This window comes from Varroa jacobsoni, unplaced genomic scaffold (assembly GCF_002532875.2).
Source record: "Varroa jacobsoni isolate VJ856 unplaced genomic scaffold, vjacob_1.0 scaffold_702, whole genome shotgun sequence".
Lineage (NCBI taxonomy): Eukaryota > Metazoa > Arthropoda > Arachnida > Mesostigmata > Varroidae > Varroa > Varroa jacobsoni.
The window spans coordinates 15,002-35,129 of record NW_019213604.1 but is presented as its reverse complement, the minus strand read 5'-3'; the positions used below and the strand labels follow the sequence as shown (position 1 = coordinate 35,129).

The 20,128-nt window shown below is 40.1% G+C and overlaps 1 long non-coding RNA gene across 7 annotated transcripts; it reads left to right on the top strand.

Annotated features, from left to right (window-relative positions):
* Positions 1-2,247: 2,247 nt before the first annotated feature.
* LOC111262807 (uncharacterized) lies at positions 2,248-19,662 on the top strand. Of its 7 annotated transcripts, XR_002681864.2 has the most exons (6): positions 2,248-2,412; positions 3,059-3,335; positions 8,771-8,976; positions 10,604-16,806; positions 16,987-18,834; positions 19,548-19,662. It is a non-coding gene; the product is annotated as an uncharacterized LOC111262807 (long non-coding RNA). The 7 variants fall into 7 exon arrangements; XR_015312051.1 differs by lacking the exons at positions 10,604-16,806; positions 16,987-18,834; positions 19,548-19,662 and adding an exon at positions 6,361-6,564 and having other exon boundaries at positions 8,830-9,216; XR_002681865.2 differs by lacking the exons at positions 10,604-16,806; positions 16,987-18,834; positions 19,548-19,662 and adding an exon at positions 6,361-6,564 and having other exon boundaries at positions 8,771-9,216.
* Positions 19,663-20,128: the final 466 nt, after the last annotated feature.

Here is a 20,128-nt window from a genome sequence, read left to right as displayed (position 1 = left end):
TACGCATGCATCTTTTTATAGACGATTATCGAGTAAACAAAGACTTTTTATATACTATACTTTTATGTATATAGACAAATTAATTTAAGGCCAACGATTTTTAGACCAATTAATTGTCTCTTTGATATTGATCGGCAATTTTTTTTCGTATTTTAGGTTCGATAATTAAGACATCAGAAATTACCCCAAAGGCGGGCTTCCAGTATAACATGTGATGAAATGTGTCATTGCTTGGATTCCAACAAAGGCAACTACGTGCCCCGTATTAACGCAGTAGGTAACGTATTTGCCCACTAAACTTAAGGGCACGTGGTGATCTAGGTTCGAACTTAGCCGTATCCACGCTTCGTTCTGTGTTCAGAGCGGTTCGCCTGACGTAATGTTTCACGGCTTAGGCACCGGACGTATACAATATAAAGACTATACTCAAATCACTGATACTCATACGCAGACTTAACGCAATTAACCGTCTTAAATTACCTCACCGCAGAATTACTGGCTTTTCAAATGAGAGACACCGTGGACTATTGACGCCGCGGCCACCAATTCTATGAGTATCTTTTTAACAGAGAAAAAAGAAAAGATGAGAGTATTGTTTCGGAAGCCGGATGCCCTTGTGATCCGCTGAAACCATACCCATAGATTAATTGTCGACCTTGAGTTTACCATAACTTAAAACTATGACGTTCGTCATCATGGAATTATACTGTCTCAGTTGCCGATTACGTTTCTTTATGTTTCTTCTCATTTCGGCAGTATAAACAACAACGGCGGTTTTATTTTTACGAGACCACAGGTACTATTCAGATAAGCCTTTTTTGTTAGGAAATGCGAGCAACTGCTCAGCAGATTTCAATATTTGTGTATTGGTTGCCTCTATCAGGAAAAACACGGAGCTCGCTAAGGGTGTGCGTTTTACTAGACTACATTTCGTAACTATGTCCATCAAAGAACACTAGCAATGGGACGCCCAAAACATACTTGGTATGATTTGTAGGACTCAACGATGGCTCTTTAATTGAACGCCCACATCTAGCGACCCAAAAATATGATGTACATATTTGGCTCTTTGGGAAAATGCAATAGTCTAACTCTGAATGAATTGAGTGTACTACAATGTATTAAAAATTGTACTATGTTAAGAGGATTCCTTAACATGGGCATCAAAAGACAATTCCGACAATTCATGGGTTTTAGGAAGCACGTGAACTTTTATGTTCACGTGCTTCCTTTGGATGGAACCTTGGCTAGTTGCCATTGACACTTCCTACAAAACCAAACAGCTTAAGATTTGGTTCACTTCGTACAGACTCACATAATAAAGCAAAAAAAAAGTGAAAGAATGTTCTGATTTTCTCCTAGGTATTCCAAGGTAGAAACCCCTCATCCTGCATGTGTCTCATACCATTCACTTTTCCCTGCATCTTAGCACATGCGGGCAACCAGCCCAAGCCCGCGCATTTCACTTATATTTGTCTCTTATTTTATTTCAGCTTGAACAGGATTACTTTCGGCTCGCCCAGAAAAAGCCCGAAGGTGTTGCCAGGGCGTTGGCCAGCTTGGCGGCGTCGTGACCGACGTATGAGTTCCTGTTTTGAATAGGTTACTCTTCAAGCTTGTAGGATTCGCGGCGGAAAATGTATTGTTCGCTAAAAAAATAATGATAGACCGACTCGTTACATGTTAGATCTGTTGTTCAATGATTCTCTAGAGGTATCTAGAGAAAGCTATTATATCCCGCAGAGAAAATCATTAACGCCTATAATAGCGTAGCTGGCGTAATAATGAAAAATCTTTCTCCCCACCGGTTTATTTTGTGTAAAAAATACTGTGATGGGTCAAGACTATATGCTCATCTTCGAAGCACCAACCTATTTTTTGCACTAAATAGGTGCGGCCACAAGCTTCGGAAAAAGTTACTGTAAAACAGAATAGAATGTCTAAACACCGTAAAGAATATGATTACCATAGGAAAATCATTTGTGATATTTTTTCCTGTCATCCTGCCTCTGTGATGGCTCTAGGACGAAAAGACTGGCGATTTATTTAAAAATCTTATCTGTGTCGACGTAACACTTTCTGTCGTTAATGGAGCGTTGGCGCATCGCGATCCCGTATAGATGGAAACGCTATGTAGACAGGGCACTATGTTTACGACATTTGACAAAAGTCGTGTGTGAGTGAGATAAGTAAATGGTTGAGGGTGATTTCAGAGAGAAAAAGGTGAACACAGAAAGAAGAAAAAAGGTTAAAAGTTGGCAGAGGAGAGGACTGTTAACCCGGTCTGCTGCTCACCAGACCAGACAGTATACTTCCTGTAGGCACAGGGTAACAACAAAGTAACGGTTTTTGTTGGAAACATCAGACAAACGAGAGGTTTTTAGGTGACATCGATAGGCTCTCCGCACCGAGGTAGGCCCAGTTTTTTTAACTAACATACCCTTTGTGAACGCTGGGAAAGCTTTATCCAATAGGCCAATCTTTTTCATCGTGCTACACGTATTGAATTCTACCTAAATAACGGATGTGTTACTTTGTACGGAAACTTGTTCGGCTTAGCTAATCTTAAGTAACATACGAGACACATGTTTATATTAGACATTGTGTTTTTAGGTGAAAAATCTGCCACAGACAGAACTATTATAAAAGTGCGTCATTTATCACTCGACGAACTCCGTTCAGAGCCGAAAAAAATGCTACCAGAAAACATGCCTTCCTAAGCAGGATTTACCTATCAGAGTTGAGCTGAGGACGCTATCGATATTGTCAATTATAAATTAATTGGCTTTAATCCGCTTATCAAATCAAAAATCGATTTTTTTTTAATTTCAATTAGTGGCCGCATTTCTTAAATTGGAATTGTATATGTACAAACATATCAGAACCACAAGTAGGACACTGAGAACAATCTCAATCTCTTCAGTTTAAACTACATATGTTATAAAGACTGACAAAAAATCCAGAGAATCTTTGAGTGAAGGATAGGCAATTGCAGAGCGACTATGCCTACTAACCAAATCCCCACTATAATCAAGATGTAAACTTGCGTGTATTACAGATAGTTTGAAGTGCCTTGTACAGTTTATGTGCACTGCTGCGTAATAGCCAGTTGAGATTTGAAGTGACGAGAGAAGTTGTGCTCCATTTATGACATCATTTGAAGAACGATAGCGTCGCATTTAGTTTTCAGCCAGCAATGCGTGTCTGGTTGACGCGCGGGTCAACAACAATAACTGGCATGAAGAGAAAGTTGAGGATGTACCGGTTTTTTTAATGCTGCCACCACAGACCACTATGGCCCGCAGCGTTCTTCCACTCTTCTTCCGAACCTATGGGTACGTAGTCTTTATGTGTCGGTACGACCTAGGGTATGGCCATGACTGAAAAATATCCGGGCAAGCAGAGATGGATTAATCAGGTTTATAAGCGTGACTCCGCGAACATACCTAGTAAGTGGAATTTGTGTGATTCTTCGCTATTCTTAGACTATATAGTAAAGGGAAGACAATAGTTATTTATATTGAACTACGCAATGAAGCGTTTGTGGTCTTTTTCTTTTCTAGAAGGACCGGAATGCCATGGCTATGCTTCATAGACCACTTCGTAAACAAACTACTGATTTTCCGTGAAAAGGGGTTCCACTAAGACAAGAAGTTTAGTTCACATCCTCTTACTATACCACAATTAAAGATTTACATTTCCTAATCTAATAATAACACCCTTAGCAGAAACATTGCTGGCAACCAGTTGTAAATGTGAAAGTGTTCTATGCACTTATTATAATTAACTGTATCTGAAACTTAACCGAAAAGTAAGCTGGACTATAAACGTACCCGTAGACTTCTGAGCAGTTTTTCAAATATAAAATATACGATATATATTCCATAGGTAAACATTATAAAGCAATGGCTCCTGCAGATTTCACGATAACGATAACGATAATTTTTTTTTCACTAAGCATGCTATATTCTGTTATTATTATTATTATTATGCAAACAATAATATGTCCATGAATGTTATCACAGAGAAGCTCAAATAATGCTACTCGTACGGTACTTGTACTAATATTCTGCCTCTTTAGCAGAGCAGTGTTAAAGTTAAGCTGGTAAGAATTCAACAACAGACAAGTTAAGCTGAACTTACTGCTGCTAGTCTGCCTACGCGAGCATGCATGGATATCGACATAAACAAGAGCAAATACAAATTTGGTGAAGCTTTTTGCGGAGTTCAATTGGTACTACTACTACCGCCACAACCAGTACTTCATATGCATCGCAAAGTGTCGCGAAACATATGAACTTCGAGGGAAGATGAGTCTTGGTATCTATCTATCTATCTATAGAGCAACGGACAGATAGATCAGCGATCTAACCATGGGATGTTTCCTCTTTTTTGTATTGTTTCGTCAAAGGCTGTTAGACCTTTAGGGATGTGTATGGTCTTATGCGTGTTCTAGGAGTATATCCTTGAATAGTCGCTATCTGGTGCATTACAGATTGGGATATAGAAAGGATGGGTATAGGCGATTGCGTATCTCTTATTTCAGCCCTTGATCGTTTCTGTTGTTGCTGGCCGTTCAGCAAACATGCGTATCTTTGTGGAGGGTAGTATTATCATTCATTATTAGTGGTCGAGACGTGGGAGGTCTTTTGTAGTCATGAAGAACACAGTTACTTCTACCTCTATTCGCAAAGTACTTTTGCGTATGTCTGTTTATCGCCCCAGTGACCGGTTCGCTCATTTCTTTTTCTAAAGCCAATATAATAATTTACAAGTAAAAGCCTATGTCCTATAGAATCTATACAAATGCATCATTTATAGTCAGCCTCTTATCACTGTGTAGTAATTAGGTACTCGTTACCAAACATTTGCTTCGTTGGATGGAAGGCTGATACAGCGATGCCAAGGCCATGCTGTCAGCAGGACAGGCCCACCCTTTCCACTATTCTGACCTTTTCCTGATATAGGCCTGTTGAGGTGGGATATAAATGGCCTCACCAGGGTCCAGATCGGGGAGTTGCTTGCTCGGAGATAAGGGACAACAGCGCTGCATGGTCAAAGCAGTGATGCTTCACCTCGTAGCGCGCTCCGAACGACTGATCACCATCGAAGAATATATCCTTCTCTCTATCGTCTTTTCCATAATGAAGTAAACCACTTAGCTTCAACCGGTTCAATAATACATACTTCAACGGGCCCTACCGACCTCAATCTGCTTGTCCGTTGCATGCAGGGTTAATGTCGGTCCATTTGGTAGTAACCAGCAACTTTGAGGCCCTTCTCCAGCCACGGCTACCGACGTAACTAATCTTGTTTCTAGTTACTGCCGTCACGACATGATAGCGGGTTCTGCTTTTTTTTTACCTTTGATAGCAATAGCAATGACCCGTATCTGGATGTGATATGGACAATATAGAATAGTAAATAACAAGGACTATTAAGATGCTTTCGATGGAGTCACGATTACTCCAGTGCCGAGATCCGACATTATTAGTACTATACCGGAACCTAGTGCAGTAAAAGCTCTTTGTAATAGGATGGATACGTATTCATCTGTTTCTGTTTCACCTATCATTGAGATATATAACGATGTATTCAGTCTTCGCTAAAAATATTACCCTTGAGCTGAAGGGCAATAAAGGGCTGTTCTTAGAACAAAATTGGCATTTTTTGTGGTACAAGAAAGTGAGCTCTTTTTTTTTTTTGGAAAACACGATTGGATCGCAGGTCCTTAGTTTGATCCAAATATAAAACAAGTTTTTTGTAGTAGAGCGAAGGATGTATGATCATTTTAGAACAAACATGTTGTAGAATAAGAAGTTTATGCGTTTAGGAACATCATGCGACTAGGCACTGTCTTCAGAGCTCGATTTGTATATCTTTAAATACTATTGGTATTGTTTATCTATTCGAATATCTAAAGACGTTTAACCAAAAAGCTTAAAGCTTTTCTGCGTTTTGTATATTATCGCTGTTCGGTGTTCGCTGGAAGTGTTAATTGCTAGCTGCGCTGATTACTAAAAGGGAGAAGAAGAAGAAAAAAGACGAGGAAAAGAAACGAAAAAAAAGAAAGGCCGTTGTTGTCTGTGACGCGTTCATACCTAACGCTTTAACAGTGACCCTAACTATCTGCAGTACGAAAAGCCCGTATAATCTTTACTAATATTATTGTCTCACTCTATGTTGGACATGTTGTTGAATTCCAACATACACCTTATGTAATAGCCTCTACTGTAATATTAATATGTAATATTAATATGTTGAAACAAGCGGTTTTATATAAAAATCCAGCTGCGAGATAATTACCTATACAATAATGAAACTTGCCATTACGGTTTTCTCCTCCTTTAATCCCTTCAGATGATTTGTGAATGCACCATACTCCGGATGGATTCACTGCGCTTCTTTGTGAAGAGGCTCCTTTTTTAATTGGAAAATCGATCCTAAGAAAACTGTATATCAGCGTGAGCTAGTCATTCGCTTGTACCAGTCGTCAGGCAATCCGGATATCTCAATACATTACGAGATAATTGAAAAGGACACTGACACAGGATAGAGCGTCAGGTAATAGCCAGAGAAGCGTTAAATTGCTTTCAATCTTTGCCCAAAAGTGACCTTCAGTTAGAATAAAGCGCAGTCCAATTATATGTGTGTAGAGAAATCGTTGTTCGACCAGCGTGCGACCTATTTCATCTATGAAAAGGGTCGAATGGTTCAGATAATGACTTCGGGCAGAAGATCGCGTGGTAAGCACTAAACTCAAGGATCAGGCGCTGGGTTCGAGGTGCCACATGTTCATACCTAATGGTCTTTCGGAACAACGATCAGTATAGTTTAATTGTGTCCCGCATCTCTAACACAACAAACGGGCTGGTTGCTTATTTGCTAAGTGAAGTTCTTTTACTTTGGGAAATAGCACCGATGAAGCAGATATGCTCTTTTTGCGTCTCGGCAGAAGATTTACCTGGAAACTAAGTAGATCCCAATGACCAAATTTCGAAGCTGCCAAAGGCTGAGCTAAAAAAAAGTTTGTCACCCGTGTAGAGTCGCTAGAACAGCGCATCGCATTGCGTATCGTATTAGCAAAGCTGACTTTGTATTAAACTCTTACAACCCTTTCAATGAGGAACTTAGTCGTTCTATGTTAAATCTACATTGCAATCGTTTTAGTTTCACTTGTTTGCTGAGAACAAGGGGCAGGCATACTTGCATCACATAGCACATAATACTTGTCAATATGGTTATTTGAGCAGCTCGACAACACTTGTGCGCGCCTCAGTGGCACAAGGGGGTTAGAAAGTAGACTCCCATGCAAAATATTTTACGTACGATGATGGATAATTTGATACGTCATGAGTAGATGAATCCGCTAATGGCTGCCAAGGTTACAATTGCTATTCTTCAATCCTTGATAGGAAAATGGGTAAACAGAAATCCAACTATCCAAAAGATAGTCTGATGCCGTCTTTAACTAGCGTCTATTTCCACACGAATGCATCCATTCAAAATCCTAGCATAGTGCAGATCTATTCGCCAGCAGTACGTCGCCATCAGTGAACCTCGTACTCGACGCACGGGTTGAGACAAATTTCATTTATGCGATACGCTTGTCGATTCCCTTCGATCAATATGTGGCGGACGTACCTCTGGCAGTAATCGCGATTACTAATTACGAACGAGCACAAGGAAAGAGATATGAAACAACAGCTCGAAAACATCTAAGAAGCTGGGAAAGCAGAGGCGCAATTAAAAGAGACGAATATCTCGTTTCGCCTGTGGGTTCTCGGGGAGATTAGAAGGGGAAGCTTTTGCGTATTGTCTGAAACGCTGACACGTAGAAGAAAAAGACAGGCTGTTCCACTGACCGGACAACGGCTTTTGTCATTGTTTTTCCCTAGTCGAATGCAATCCAGATTTCGCTTGCCCTCTTGACCTCAGTCTGACGGTCAGCGCTCAACCGATCAATTGTCCGATTTAATATTGAATGAGCAAATCAATTATTTGACTGTTCAGGATATCTGAAAATTTCCAACCCACATCAATTAGTTGACAAAAACGCTATGATACGGTAGGGAGGAGGTAAAGCAGTAGCCCCGAAATGTTTGGGGCGTCAACATCATTTGTGGAGCCGAATAGCAAAGTGGGAAGCGGTTTTTTCATCACCCTATGGACATCGCATCATTTGCTGTTTCCGCAGTCTGCTGTTGAACCTGTTTTTTTCCCTTGGCAGGGAAAGGCGACAGAAAGGGTAGAGAAGGAAACTCATAATCATATTCTTATCTCTGTCAGCCACTCTGGCCAAGATTAGGTAACATCAGGCTCAATGTTTGTGCCTGCTATTGAGACATAAACTATTGAGCGAGGTCATAGCATTGATTTGGTTAGTACAAAGCACGAATAGCAAACTCAACCATCGAGTGACAAAGCTATTGTTGAGTCAGGATACCTAATACTAAGATTCGTTGAATGGAAACAGTTATTTCCAAACGCTGCCTTCTCGTAACGAATCGTATTGACATGGATAGAACGCTTGAAACTAGATCTAAAGTACTGTTATCTAATAGAAATATAGCTGTGTGTGTTACTCACTGTGTAGGACTTTAACAGGCTAGCAGAAACTGGTCTAAACTAAATATTTATGTGCAATTTCTATAAAAAATCCTAAAACTCATAATATTGATAATATTAGTCATTGTTAGGTACCATATCCCACAGCATACAAAAGAGGACAGCCCGATATAGGAAGCGCTTTTTCTTTGTCTCATTACAGTTACGTGAAGATGGTTAGGCTACTCACCAGCACATATACGGCCTTTTTTTGCTTGACAGATTCAAGGACATTAACATGGTGCGCCGCCGCCGCCCAGCTTGAAAACACCAGTGACCCAAATGGACATTATGCGTTACATTCTGTAAACTATCGCGCAATGTCCACATTATCGACACGGGTGTATACGTCATCTTCGCATCTGGTGGGTACGTTGTAATCAAAAACTACTTTTAACAGTCACGCATATTTAGCTTCCAAACGCTGACGTCACTTTGCAGCTGGAAAACAGAGCTTTCGTTAAAAAACGCAAAACACGTTACAACTATTTTGTTCATTATCCTCCATGCTCTAAGTGTCAAAAGGTTTTTTCTAGTTCCTAAAAACACTAAACGAAAATAAAGCGAATAAAAATGAAAAAAAAAAACGATAATGCGAAAAACAATGAACGGTTTTGTATTTCTTTGAAACGTAGTTAAGCGAAACGTTTTCCGTTATAGCCCGTTTCCTTCACCTGATACGCTAGTCAACGGCGGCAGTACATAGATTAATAAGGGGTTCATAGACTTTCAAGGTCTTTGTGGCGGGCATTTTGAAATACAGATGATCAAGTTGTTTGGTTTCTGCCGTTTCAATGACTGACTGGCGACCAGTGAAACGATCTTCATTTTTGTTGTGGCAGTTGATTGAAAGACAACGAATAAGCTTAACGCTGCGTATAAACGATATTTAAATTGCTTTTTAAAAGATTCACGCAGATTCATGCAGTCGTATGCATATGAACTACCTGTCTTAGAGGATATCTGTACTTGCTCAAATCTCGATGCACTTTGAAGACCTACAATTGTAAACGGTAGGCCAAAATAAACCAAATTGCCTATTTACACTGGCAGCGGAGATTACTTTTCATCTAGTCGATTTCCTGAGCGAGAGATATTTTAGAGAAACATATTCACTAGTCTTGTCCAATCGTTCGTCTAGTGTCTGCGACATTTTTAAAATTAAAGAACTTATATCATAGGTCCTATAGTTGAAGTTAAGTCGTCCATAAGCTCACTCGGATAGATATCTCAATAAAATCGAATTTATCGAGCTTATTCCATCAGATAGCTCTCCCACACTTAGCTATTATTGTTCAGCATGATGGGGTCCGGCTTTGCTGTTATTGAAGTTGTACTTGACTAAATTTGTTCCTTTTCCCGAACTTTGACGTTGTGACATAAGCGTCGTTGTACGTGTACCTCTACTTTGTAATGTAAGGCAAGCCGAACAATAGACCCTACCAGCATACCCCTGATTATTCAGAAAAGCCTTCATGAAGCTTAGCTTACAACGAGTAAAGACAATTTTATTAAAAGTACGCTTCTCGAATGGCTTTTGATTCAATCAAAATATATATATATATATATATATATATATATATATATAGAAAAATTAACACTTTAATTACCGTTAGCCGTGCTACAACTATCATGTACGAATATTTTGTCTCATATACGTCTTACACCTACTTCTTCGCCCTTCGGACCTTTACGGACAAGTTAGTGACTATGCACTTTTTTACCTCTGGCCCTTGACCTTAACAGATGTCGTTTAGGAAGTTCCATGAGAATAAGGGATCTGTGTCGTTCACGAAATGTTCACAGTCTTCAGCGTGCTTGAGGGATGTGACAAACGTTGTGACAATTTAAGTTGTATCTGGCTAGCACACTCCGTTACATAGTAATTATTGCCATTCAAATACACGTCTTCATGTGTTTTTGAGGACAGCATAAGCTCGAAACGACTAGCTGATGTCTTCCAAAACGAGACTTTTACGTACTTTTTATCTTTCAGATGTTTATTTCTTCATAATATGAGATTTACATTTCTGTTGGGCATGCGACAACTGCACAAACTAAAAATGGGTATCCGGTGCACGAAGCAACGTCATCAATATGGTATCAACAAACGCCCGTCGTGTCCGTTCGAACGATTCCTTGCCAAACCGTTAAGAACCTGCAGCTGTGCTATCGATTCAAGACGACTATTGTTCCATAACTAAATCAACGGCAACCTGCGGGTCGATTTTCGGTCCGAAAGTAGTTTCGTGCCTTACTGAAATTATCCCTTTGTAGGCCTACAGAAGTTACTTGTATAATTATAAAATTTTATGCTGTAACTATGCGATCTACTGCACACACTTCCAATACTCAGACATGCATTAATAGTTTTGTCTGACTGCCAAATATAGCAGGACGCGAGACGTGCACGAAGCAAGGTGTGCGCAACTCAGGTGAACGTGTCAGCGATTCTATGTAAAAACCAATTTCGAACAATGGGCAAAAGATGAAGGTTTCTTTCTTGAAAAGTTTCCTTTTTTTGATGGCAGGATGCATTTATCGCCCCTAGTGACATCCTACGATCATAAGCTAAGCGTTATAAAAGGCATGAATAATTTTGCCCCACAAAGAATGAATGCACAAAATGATTTCTCTCAGTAGACGCCGTTTAATTCCCAATAACTATATAGTAAGATAGAATAATTTGTTTATTTTTTAGCGTCACTTACAGAGCCGTCGGTGGAGTTGATCTACAAATTAGGAGACATGTTCGACTAGTTCTATTTCGCGTACAGGAAGTTCAATTTGCTGATTTAAGGTCAACTAGTGCTTCTGCCATGATCGGCTTCCATCGTACGGCAGAGTTGCCGGCCAAGTCATTTTTAGAATGTTCCAGGGAAAATTGTCACGTGGGAGCATAGTAGTCCTATTGTAGTGAACGGAACCTACCGACGCCGGTGCCTCTTTAATATAGAATGTTCATGTCCGCTAGCCTACAGACAATGATGCAATATTACAGGCAGGAAAAGACAAGTGGGAAAAGAGATAAGGAAAAATATAAATGTGTTTTGTGACTAGCGTGTTGCATCTCTTATCGGATAGACTTCAGTCGTGTTCCGTTCACGTAATACTTTCCGCTTGTATATGCATAATATATATGTAGGCAAATCACATATGATTTGATGGCTATTTACAACATATTCGAATCATGTGTACGTCTGTACAGTTGGCGTTTCCGTTGTACGGTTTTCTGTAGATTTCTGAGTGTAGGAAATAGTGATGCTATAGCTTGCTTGACGTGTAGCGTTGTAACTATTCTGTGAACATCCCCTATTTTTCTACACCGACGTATATACACCATTAGATAGTAAGTAAGAAGTGAACTACGGGCTAAAAAAGCATGCCGCCCGTGAGGTGCACGTACAGGCTCGTAGTCACGCATGTGTCCGTATGAGTCGCCCTGGCACGTGACTGTCTGACAAGACACAAATCGAACAAACTGGCTTGCTTTATCTGGCCTCAAATAAGTGTCATACCCCCTTCTCCCTCCGTCTTTCTGTTTTGCATAGTGATTCTGCCTAATGAGCACAATTCAACTTACGACTTGCTATCATATGAACTTCGCATATGGAGTACTGTGGCGTAATCCTTGTGTAACGTGGCCCGACTTAGCGGCGCCCTATTGCCTGTCTCACATAGCTTAGAAACTAAGGGCAGGAAAATTAAGCAACTCCAATAGAATCGTATTTTAAGACTCTTGGCACCCATTCGGTATTATCTCAGGTCTCTCTCCCTTTTTGTTAATTGTGTCGGAACACCCCTTACTGCCCCAATTGCTTTTGACCGAAAGGACTCATAGTTTAGGGACGTGCGTGTTTTCCGAAATGAGCTTTAGTCGCTCTGACGGCGACGGCGGCGGCGGCGGCCTGCTAAAAAGGCAGTGTACTCTATATAAAGGCGGACCCCCACCCTCAATACAACTGACAAGTTCCGGCATGTCCCTAGCCTGTGAGTTTCTTTTGCAAATTGCGGAGTTCCACTACCAATTGTGTCACTCTCGGCGCTTTTCGCAGCAATGGGATGAAAGCTGAAAACAAAGATTTGTTTCTAGAAAGATGAATTGGCTCCTGCTTAAAGGAGCAACTTCAGCTCCGCCGCTTATGGTTACAGGTTTTGTTTCGGCTACGAACTTTCTCGAGAGCCGAACTAGCTGCTGGGGTCGTTCCAGTTTCAAATATCGGCTTCGACCTGTCCAATCCAGGACTACGTAATCAACGCTGTCGCTATCAAGGGTTCCTGTGTGCTTGATCACGTTATGGTCTCATACATGCATGTGCTTCGTATGGAGCACATTTATTAGCGTTTACTTGACTCGGTCGCTGTGGCCGTTTTACTTCTCAGTAAAATGGCGCGTATATAAACTAGACAAAGCGTAAATACCACTCACCCATGTTGACGCCAATGGTGATACGTGAATAAGCTCTCAGGCACGCAAAGAAGTGCTGTTGTAACACATCGATTTAGCAGTATTTGCTCAATCGTGCTATCTATTCGCGTGCATTCGAGTCTGTTGACTAATAATAATAATAATAGTTAGTACCGGAAGAATGAGGAAAAACGTTTTGATCAATGAAGCAGATGGTGAAGTAGCGTCTGAGCGTGCGCAGTCATCCAAGGTGCCGCATCCTTACCATAACACAACCATACTCACAACTACTGTAATTCCAATATGTGAGAATTTTCGTACTTATATTAACTTCTGCTCACAATTACAGTATGACCGAAGCCGTCAAGATTTCAAATTTAGAACACGAAATATGGTAAAGAGTATAACTAAAAAGCGTCTAAGCAAAGGAAAAATACAAGGACAAGTAGTGCTATCGGGCTTAATTTGATCACTTGACTAATTGTTTCTTAATTTTTTTTTCTAAAATATATATTGCCGTTATGTCATCTGCTAAAAGAGATTTCGCTTTTGACGTTTCGAGACGCAATTCGGACCATTGAAGCTAGGTTTACCCAGGGAATATTTCAGATCGCATCAAACATTTTTATCAAACCTGTGCTTTAAGTAACGGTCATAGTTTTAATTGCACCCCTGTGAATTACAGTCTAATAGAATCAATCTTGAGCGCAATACAGCACCGCCCTCGCAAAATTCTAGGCGCCATTCCCGGATATCGGACTAGGTTTAGAAAAGGTATGAAGTATTTGTTTGTCGCAAACAGAATCTTTACCGAAATCAATCTAAGCTCCACCCATCGCTTCAAATACGAAAAGACAACTAAGTTTCCTTTGGGAAGTGTTAACTACTTTTTATTTGGAGGAGTTTTTTTTTGTGCGAAATTGTATCCATTTATTATCCGTAAAACATTTTTCAATTACCTTAGAAAATCGCCTTGAGGCTGGCTAATATAATGGAAAAGGCCTTCAGCCGTAAGCTGATGCTTTTAAAAATTGGCTTCACAATCCAAACTGCCCAGCATCTAACGGCCTTGATGAATGTAACACTTGTAGCAAATAGTTCCCTTTCCGCCATCCTTTACGCATTGGTTATTACCACCTCTTCGCTGTGTTTCTGATACGAAATAGGTTTTGGGTTGGTTGTTGAATTGGAAAATCTGAAGAAACCAAAATGTTGAAATTGGCTTCGGATGAAGCCTGTGGAAGCTGGCAACCTGATGCTTTGTTAGCCTGCAACGTTCATGTCAAGAAGGAACCAAGAATATTTATCGTGTTTGCTGTTTATCTCAGTCGTCCTAAAAACATCAATAATGACGTACGGAGCCGGAAAATTAAAAGGGGCTAGTACGTATAACTTCATTGTCGAGCATTTAGGAAATCATGCAATCTTATGAAGTTCAAAAGAGCTACACACACAGCCTGCATTTTTGTATCCAGTTAGAAAGGCGCACATTCTATGAGCTGACATGACTCTAGGACACTTTTGCGAAATCACGTCTAGCCCCTGTCCTCAGCCAGGAAGTTCAAACACATCTAACGGCTTTAAGGCTGAATTTATCCTGTTAATATAATGGTTTATCCTTCAAAATAGACAACCACTATAATGGTTTTGCGTACTTCTGTTTAGTGATCAAAAACAGTTCGATACTGAACAAAGATATATCTAATATCGTGTAAGAATCAAAAATATTGAAGTTGTCGGTCACATCTCAATGCGAACTTCGTGGCTCTAGCTCGATTTTGTACCAAAGTAAGATCCCATTAAAGACATCATATGTCTCTGTCCATTTACGTTAAATTAATATTTCGCATTTGATAACAAGGTTGCGCAGATCTTGGAAGCCGTTACGTAGCAAATTAGGTACGTATTAGCAAGTTACGTAACCGTATTCTAACTCAACGTTATGTCGATTTGAGCATGTTGAGAAGCGGTGCAACTTTTCCAACATGTAGCATTGCTTTGGCAACGCATCCTTAACTTGGCACGAAATTATAAGGGGTTGCGAAATTTTATCTGAACGCGTCTAGTAGCATACGCAACCCTCTATGGCACCATGTTCAGCACTTATCTCTATAGGAATTTTCATTGTTTTTGTAAATGACAAAGGGTTGTACGTTGAGGGGGTGGCGTGGCCTGGGTAATTAATGCACGTCTCTCTGAGTTCATTAACATAGTAACCACCAGTAACAAGCACGCTGCTAATTTAAATCTCAAAATTCGTAAAACTAGCAATGAACGACTAGAAAAGAAAAAAAAAATAGAGAAAAATACAATAATAATTATTACTAACGTTAGTAGCTGATTATATAACTGCAATGCATTTTCACTGCTCTGTTGGAAAAACCGCAGACAAGTCCAATAGGACCCACTCCCACTCCACGCGGCAAATCCTTCACATTATACCTAAAAAAAGTGATTTCGGTAACCTGTTGACATAAAGACCATAAGTAAAAGCACCGAAAAGCAATGAGAACTAAACAGAGAAATATATTTAGAAAGGCGTCACTTTTGAATACGATGTACATGTGAGTAAGCAGGCAACAGCAAGTAGTTTTCATCGTAAAACTAAACCAATATTTTAATTTGAATTTCTGTTATCATAATATTCATGCCAATTTTGAATGCTTCCGGAATAGAAAATACAACCGTGGGTTTGGGTGTGTGACAGAGTCTGTCCTTCTTATAGCCTTACAGGAAATATCCAGAAGAATCTAATCACAGGGTCTGAACGGTCACTCGATATCATTGCCGTGCATCGAGATCAGTCGACTTAGAAACAACATTTCAAGCATATTGCTTGTTCCCTGCGTTGTGTGGCAAGTTTCCCCATCTTGCCAAAATCAAATGCTATTTGCGTTTGCTGTCCTAATTTCGGGCCGCAAAAAAATCTGCGACATGTTACGCTGAAAGCCGCCGCTGACTGCTGCTACCGTTCCACCATCATTTTCCAAGAAAAGGGCCGAGTCACATTTTCGCTTTACAAACCGCGGCACACAGTTACGTTTTGCGAATGAAGCAGTTGTCTGACATTTATTTTTGGACGCTCTGAGCCCCAGATGCGCCAATTTTTTATATTCACACAATAGCTACTTCGATAAAAAAATAAATTTCATCAGAGAAGATGACACTTGCGGAGTGTTGCCGTAATCAACTTATAGTAAGTTTTTACGAAACGCTCCAGAGCTACGCCTCAAGCTACTGCTGATTTTATCTTTCGACAGGCTGAATGCCTTTGTCAGCTCCCGGCCACATGAAGCGAGGAACGAAATCAGCCGGCAACTTCTTACGCACCCCATACTAATACACGAACGTTCCATTGTCCGCGCTGAACAAAAGCGGTTTATTGAAACCACAATCTATCCAACATCCATCTACAGAAATTGCCTAATGAAGCAGGCAACATTGAGACAACATTGTAATAGTTTCGGTATTTTCTTATTTCTCCAGTAACAGCAGCATCTTTCGTGATACAGCTCAGTGATCGTACTGAGTGCACCGTATTACTGGCTATAACGGCGCCACGATAGTTGTTCTATCTTCATTCCTATAGTAAGTAATTCGTCGCGTAGTCCCGCCCCCTTTTTTCAGGTCCTTCGTTTCAAATTGATGTTAATAGTAAAAGCGGCACTAGTATTAACGGTAGCGGTAATGCCGGATGCGTCGACCCCTGAAGAGATCGCGCTGGAGGATCTGTTCAATGAGATCTGGCACAGAAGAAAACGATCCAGCAAGCCTGAGCTAAAGACACAAAGGTGAACCTATAGTTTGAGTTGAAGGATAAGGTAAAATTGAACTATTGAAACTGTTGATAGGGTAAGCGTGCTGATAGTGTGTGGGGTTCCCATGCGCAAGCCTATGTAATACTAAATAAGGCTTGCTCTTGCTCTCTGCATTCTATGAGAGTTAAACTCCCTTATTTTCCTCTCTAACAGGAAACGCCAAGCTACTTCGTTCCAAGCCTCGAACTCGAGGGAGTTTGCCGTTGAAATGACGATTTGTTCCGACGAAGCTGTCACTTTGTACTAGGAAGGTGCAAAACAGGCAATGATTTCTATAGCTGACTAGTTATAGTATTTGGCTTAGTGAGAACATTAGTTGGGGTACGTGCAAAAATAGCTTTGTAAATGGTCACTGGCCAAGCGCTGTTCGTTGCACTAAATAGGATAACATCATGTCTCCCTTCTGGACCTCGCAGACGTCGCGGAAATACATTGGACGACCTGGTAAACGTTTGTTTAAGGGCTTGACCGAAGGGACCAAGGCCAGCCAAATCTGCCGTACGATAGAGGCTGTATGTCAAGAATGGTCGTACTGACTATAAATCGTATAGTCGTACTGACTGTAAATTTAAAATGGACTAACAGCTGTCGGCTACTGAATAATAACAATTATTATTATTATTGTGTAAGTACTGAATATATTAACAGTTCGACGCGATCAATATAGACAACTTCAGGACAGAGCTCAAGTAACTTTGCTAACTGTACTAGATAGAGTTGTTTGTTTTTACAATTCAATTCAAATCAGTTGGGATAGATTAGAATTTTGAATTGGCAGTGTAAATTCGAAATTTTGAATTCGAGTTAACCGAGAATGAGAATTTTTAGGATTACTGATTTCAGGCCGGAGGCATAACCCCGAAAGCGAAAACGCCTTACGTAATAACTTGCATTTTGTAACAACACACAATTAAATTCATATATTTCTGAGTTTTACAAATTAGTAAATACAATAGTCCAACATATGTAAGTTATTTCTGAAAAAAAAATCGCTGTTTCCATCACTAAAGTTTCAAGTAGCAAGGTTAACCAAGGGTAGAATTCATGACCCGTTTGGAACATTATTGATTTTTGTATACTTTTCCTAATTTTATGTTCTTCTTATATAGTCGAAATATTTAGATTTATGTTCTAATCGCGATCTTTGCGTATGTGGAGCAGCGCTACAGTAGACTGTTCCACAAAGTAGATTAACTTTCAATGAGACCGAAAATATCTGTTACAAAAAAAACAAAGCGGCACTAGAAAAATTTCGCAGGATTCGATACGCAGTAAACTAACTGTGAGTCATTCCTCGCTGGGTCTGCCTCCATCAGTCCTAACACTGTTATCACGACAAGCATCAGAATATCCAAGAACGAAAAAAAGGACATCTTCAAGTTTCATTCTCCTATACGAACAAGCAAAACAGATGAAACTGAACAGCTGACAGAACGAAAGGCTTAGGCGGGGTGCGCATAGATAGCCACTGAAAAAGATGCACGTATATATATATGCATAAGTATATATCGCTAAGTTATACGAACGCGTTACGTGCAAAACTGGCTGTAAATATCGTCTAGCCTCTATTCATGTTTTAGAATAGCGCGTGATTTTATATAGGTCTGAGACACTGGTGGTTTAGATCCGTCAGCTCAGATTTATAAAGAGCAATAGTTTTATTTAGTATAGCCTATTCCAAGGTCTACTCTATATATTATGGTGTATGGCGAGCCTCATGTTCTATAGAGATGATGCGATCTGTGTTTTGAAAGCATGTAATTTACTATTGTCAAATAAATTTGATAGTGTTTACCGTCGAGTTTTGATTCTTAAATATCTACATTTAGCAAATGATGGCGCTGGGTGGATCCTCTCGTTCCCGAAGCGTTCGAAAGCGATTTATCAATCATTTTAAAAAGCAGTCAATTCCGAAACGGGTCGGAAATCAGCGGAACAGCAGGCCACCTCTGTGACCGTCAACGGCACTCGCGTCTTGATCATTGCCATCGCTGGAGTCGCGTACGTAACTTTTCGCGTGAGGAAAACTAGATTTACTGTATATTTTATGAACGTTTATGTTGTACGTATAGGATCGTATTTTTGCGCTTCTTTGTTTATATGTGTATAGCTATACACTTGGGGTGTTATTTTTTGTATTCTTGTATAGAAATGGCTAGTATCTTAAGCGTTGTATATTGCCTTGATAATCGTAGTACTTATTATTTTTGCGCACTGTTTGTCCCGGCGATGGTTCGATGAGTTCCGCTGCAAGCAAACTGGCATGGGAACAAAGTTGGACCTTCTGGCGTGATTTTAGCTTATTTTAGAAGTAGGATTAGTTGAAGGCAAAATTGACTGTATTTTTTTTTTTGTTGAAAGTAACACGGACATGGCATATGCATGCGAACTATATGATTGTCAAGTGGCTGAGACGTATGCTTTAGAAAAACATCACATATATATGTATATATCCGTACCTAGTATTAGCTTGGAGTGTTTCCGAAGCGATTCTGGAATGGGCTAAATGGGTATAAGCCCAACGCTTTCCGCTGCTAATATACAGAAAAGATAAGATCCTAAATCAAAGGCTTGTTAACTGTGATCTATAGGGTCCACCACGACTCGGTCCTTTTTCTTATAAGCCGTTTGTTACAGTTACAAATATAGCAAAGAAAAAGAGCCGTACCAGGAATAATATCGCCTGCTCAATTCGGTACTCAAATTTTTTTTAGAGCGACGTCACAAGGCGCAGTTGCGGTACTGAACACGTATAAAAGCCTCGTAATATGCACCACAACGATCAGTGCTTTAACAGGTTTACCTTCGCTGACTGCAAAGGATGATATCTGCCTGATGGCGTGCCATACTGGATTGGAAATAAAGAAGACCAAAGGCCTTTGTTCTTCATCACACGGTCTATTATGCTTATTATAGTTCTAAAACTACGAGCCAAACTACGATTAACTCTAAACTCTAACTTCGGTCATGTAAGAACACGAGTACGAATTCGACCTAAACCTGTTCTGAAAACATTTACAATTCTTCTACACAACAAATCCGAAGTACGCTTCTGAAATAAGGAGCTTTTTTGCCGCCCCTTACTTATTCGTTTCTTGGCCTGGAATTAAATTATTTTGGGTTCTAGCGACGCGCTTCTCCTAGTTGAAGATGTAGAACGTTTTCGCTTTTTAATTTGAGGTTCTCGCATCTGTCTGGTAAACATAATCCTCGATGTTCACCGTGGTGAGTTCTCTTTGCCAACCCCCGTCAGCGAACCATAAACGATAGGCTTCATTGCTTTTATGAGAGGAAC